Raw genomic sequence first — 4,450 nt, forward strand, 5'->3', positions numbered from 1 at the left:
CCTAATACTATCGAATGTCTTTAAACTTCAACACTGGGATATTCTTTTGCCCTTCTGACATTGAATTTCATTTTTTAGGTTCTTTTAAAAAAAAAGACCAAAGTGTCAAGTGCTTAGCGACGGAATATTTACTTTAAAATCTTTTTACCTATTTACTAAGATCAGTCCTAAAAAAAGAACTACCAAAATAGTATAAAACACTACGTAGTAATACGCTTAATAGAATTGTAGTGATTACATACTAGGAAAATTATCCGTCCTATAGAAGATGTTGATGTGACTGATGCTAACTACTCGCTGTAGATCTACCCTCCACTCTGCTGTGACTTTATTATATGTTGATATGGTACATTGGTTTCCCCCTGCTGTTCGATCTGAATATAGTCCATCAACTGCTTTATCTGCTCCCCATTTGGTAGCTGAAAAGGGGTATTGCTGCCATGCAGGTTTAGCTAATGCTAAATTTGCTTTTGAAAAAAATGAACTTTTAATTATAAAAAAAAAATTAAAAATACACTTTTTACATATTTTATTTTATTAAATCTAACATTGATAGTTAGTTATGTATGTAGTTACCTACTTCATATAAACAGACAAACAACTGACATGAGGCTTTTTCTAGTTCTCTGTTTTTCTACAGTCAAATACATGTATACAACAAAAACTAATACTACAAATTCAAAAAAAAATCTCTTTGTTATGTATATCATAAAAATCGTCTTTCCCTATAAAGAAAATGCTGAATTGTTAATAATATCATTCATTTACGAAAGTAACGTATTTGTTATAACAGTTTTCATTGGTTATAATAATGATCAGCGGTTTTAGAAGTTAATAAAGCAGTAACAAGATTGAAAGCATTTTTTTATTGGCATCATAATAGATTTAGTATTTCATCGCTGACCAATAACTTGTCGCCCGCATGGCGCAGTGGTTAGAGTGTCTTCTCTAGAATCGCGAGGTAAAGAGTTGATTCTTGTGTCGAGGGTTCGAATCCCACTGTGCGACGTGGAGACCGGTCCTTCGGATGAGACCGTATTGACCGAGGTTTCGTGTCGCAGAAGGTGCTTCCATGAAAAAGATCCCTCCCTGCTCAATGGCCCTGAGTGCCGAGTATAGGACAAAATTTCCAGCTCTCCACCGGCAAGTGGTGGTGTCTCCATATGAGTGAAATATGAGAAGCGCGTTACACAATATACCATCAATCTTACCAATATCTTAGAAGTTAGAATCGTTAATAATCATCTTGAAACTTTCTTCCTGGTTAGAAAACAAGGAAAACATAAGCATATTGAATAGGTTGTAAACTTACCATAACTACAGTGTACACCGTGATATCCTGGTAAACAGCCTTTCACACAAAAACCGGTTACTGCATCACACTGCTGTCCCTGACATTTCTCTGGACATAATCGGTTACATTTTTCTCCAAAATAACCATGAACTGGGCACCCTGCTTAAGAATTAAACTATTTTAGCTCCATTGGATGAAAGCAACATTTCTTAGTTCAAGAAATATCTCTTAAAACACAGGAAATTTAGGACACATAGTTTGTTTTTTTTTAATATTTGAAACTTTACAAAAATATATTGAGTAATCTACATCACCTCACCGTATACTTCAAGTTCACATAATTCATTGAACGCATATGTAGAGTAGTAATCAGGGTAGGTAACATCCGGATTATTACGCTCGTTATAGTAGATGACATAACGTCCATAGACAGAACAGTTAATCCTCTGATCCTCGATTGGAGAACCGCTTACGGTCTGTATCTCATGAAAACAAAGATGACCGTCTTCTCTGGATGTTGTATTTGAAACATACAGGAAGAACCCAGCAAATCTTCTCACATAAAGACTTGGGCCTAAAATGACGGAATAAAAGTATAACAGAAATCTATGATATTAGATATTGATTGAGAATTGCATTTACTCAAGCTCAACTGATTTAATGTGATGGAGAAAGCACAGTTGATATATTAAGTCTAGCATACACAGAGATAGCTTTACTTATGAACCTTTATGTTATATAGCAGTAAAGAATATTATAGTAGAAACATGTAAGATTAACACTGAAATGATATGTAGCTAGTCAATTATTTGTGCTAATAGAAATGTAAAGGTTTCGTCTTCGATGAGACAAGAAGGATATGGAGATAACGAACAGTATTCAAATTCAAAGTCCATTAAACAATATACAAAATCAGAGCAGAGCAAACACGGACCTCCGAAACATCAGAGGTGGGATCAGGTGCCTTGGAGGAGTGAGCATCCCCTGCCGACCGGTCACACCCGCCATGTGCCCGTTATCATGATCAGGAAATAACGGAAAAAAATCCGTCGTCAATTCAGTGTATAAATAATGGACTAACAATTGGTATGAAAAACGTCAGTCAGCATTTGACTCAATGATAAATTGTATATGCTGCCAAGGTCATTGTATCGACCATAGAACTGACGAAATGATGACTTTAAACGAGACTGCTGATATTCTTGTTTCATCAACTTGCTTGTCAATAATTTACCTCGTTTAAGAAATTTTCATAAGTAGAGCATGCTTTTGCGTATCGAATCAACTGAGATATAAATACTCCGTATGCAGGTGATGAAGGTATATTGCTGCATTAGTAAGGGAAGTTGACGATAGAAAAGTTAAAGTCATCACGTTTATCATATAGCTTGGTTGTTAGATTACCATTAGTGTCTTTTTCAAGTAAAATATCCAAATATGAAGCAGAATTGTCGGACTCTGTGGTATCTTTTATCTCAAGCTCACCGGGATATATCGTATCGACGTAGGAATGGAAATTATCATTATTAATTGACAATACGTCGTCGATATATCTAAATGTTGAGTTGAAGGCCACAGCAAGTGTTTTCTTCTTTTCACGCATAAGATTTTGCATAAATTCTGCTTCACATGAATATAAAAATAAGTCTGCTAATAACGGAGCGCAATTTGTACCCATGGCAATTCCAATAGACAATAAATTTCATTACTTGTATGTTAAGTGAAAAAAAACATACACTTATAAAACTATCCAATATTTTCCTCTGAAATGCACCATAACCGGAGTCACTGATCCATTACGTACAAGCTTAAGGCAGTAAGAATTCCTTAAATTTTTTGCTCACCTGACCCGAAGGCTCAAGTGAGATTTTCTGATCAAAATTTGTCCGTTGTCTGTCGTCGTCATTGTTGTCGTATACTTTTCACATATTCGACTTCTTCTTTAGAACCACTGAGCCAATTTCAACCAAACATGGCACAAAGTATACTTAGGTGAAGGGGATTCAAGTTTTTCAAATGAAGGGTCAAGCCTTAATTCACGGGGAGATAATTCAGAAATAATGAAAACTTGATGCTATGTTTTAAAAATCTTCTTTTCAAGAATCACTGTGCCAGGAAAGAAGAAACTTATAGGGAAGCATCTTCTGGTAGTGTAGATTCAAGTTTGTTCAAATCATGATCCCCGGGGGAGGGCGGGGCCACAATGGCCGATCAAAGTTTTACATAGCAATATGTAGGATAATTCTTTAAAAATCTTCTTCTCAAGAATAGCAAAGGCATGAATGATCAATTTTTTTGTGGAAGCATCCTCAGCTAGTGGAGATTCAATTTTGTTCAAGTCATGAAACCTGGGGGTAGGGCAGGGCTTCAATGGCCGATCAAAGTTTTAAATAGAATTATATAGGAAAATTCTTCAAAAATCTTCTTTTCCAGAAGAGCAAAGGCATGAATGATCACATTTTTATAAAAGCATCCTCAGGTAGTAGAGATTCAATTTTGTTCGAATCATGACCCCTTGGGGTATGGGCGGGGCCATAATAGTCGATCAAAATTTTACATAGAGATGTAAATGAAATTTCTTTAAAAATCTCCTTTGCAGGAATAGCAAAGGCATGGATTATCCTATTTTCTGGAAGCATCCTCAGGTAGTGGAGATTCAAGTTTGTTCAAATCATGACCCCCGGTGGTAGGACGGGGCCACAATGGCCGATCAAAGATTATCATAGAAATATATAGGAATATTCTTTAAAAATCTTTTTTCTCAAGAATAGCAAAGGCATGAATGATTATATTTATTTGGAAGCATCCTCAGGTAGTGTAGATTTAGGTTTGTTCAAGTCATGACCCCTGGGAGTAGGGCAGGGCTTCAATGGCCGATCAAAGTTTATCATAGAAATATATAGGAAAATTCTTTGAAAATCATCTAAAGAATAGCAAAGGCATGAATGATCATATTTATTTGGAAGCATCCTCATGTAGTGTAGATTCAGGTTAGTTCAAATCATGACCCCTGGGGGTATGGGCGGGTCCACAATGGCCAATCGAAGTTTTACATAGAAATATATAGGAAAATTCTTTAAAAATCTCCTTCTCAAGAATAGCAAAAGCATGAATTATCCGGGTTTTTTTTGGAAGCATCCTCAGTAGGTAGAATAA

At 35.8% G+C, this 4,450-nt stretch overlaps 1 long non-coding RNA gene across 1 annotated transcript; it reads right to left on the reverse strand.

Moving 5' to 3' along the window:
- Positions 1-255: 255 nt before the first annotated feature.
- Positions 256-1,848, reverse strand: LOC134279742 (uncharacterized). The gene is made up of 3 exons (XR_009994746.1): positions 1,614-1,848; positions 1,313-1,453; positions 256-467 (listed from the first exon to the last, which is right to left on the reverse strand). It is a non-coding gene; the product is annotated as an uncharacterized LOC134279742 (long non-coding RNA).
- Positions 1,849-4,450: the final 2,602 nt, after the last annotated feature.

This window comes from Saccostrea cucullata, unplaced genomic scaffold, assembly GCF_032062105.1.
Source record: "Saccostrea cucullata isolate Sc308-1 unplaced genomic scaffold, CSIRO_AGI_Scuc_v1 ctg6151, whole genome shotgun sequence".
Lineage (NCBI taxonomy): Eukaryota > Metazoa > Mollusca > Bivalvia > Ostreida > Ostreidae > Saccostrea > Saccostrea cuccullata.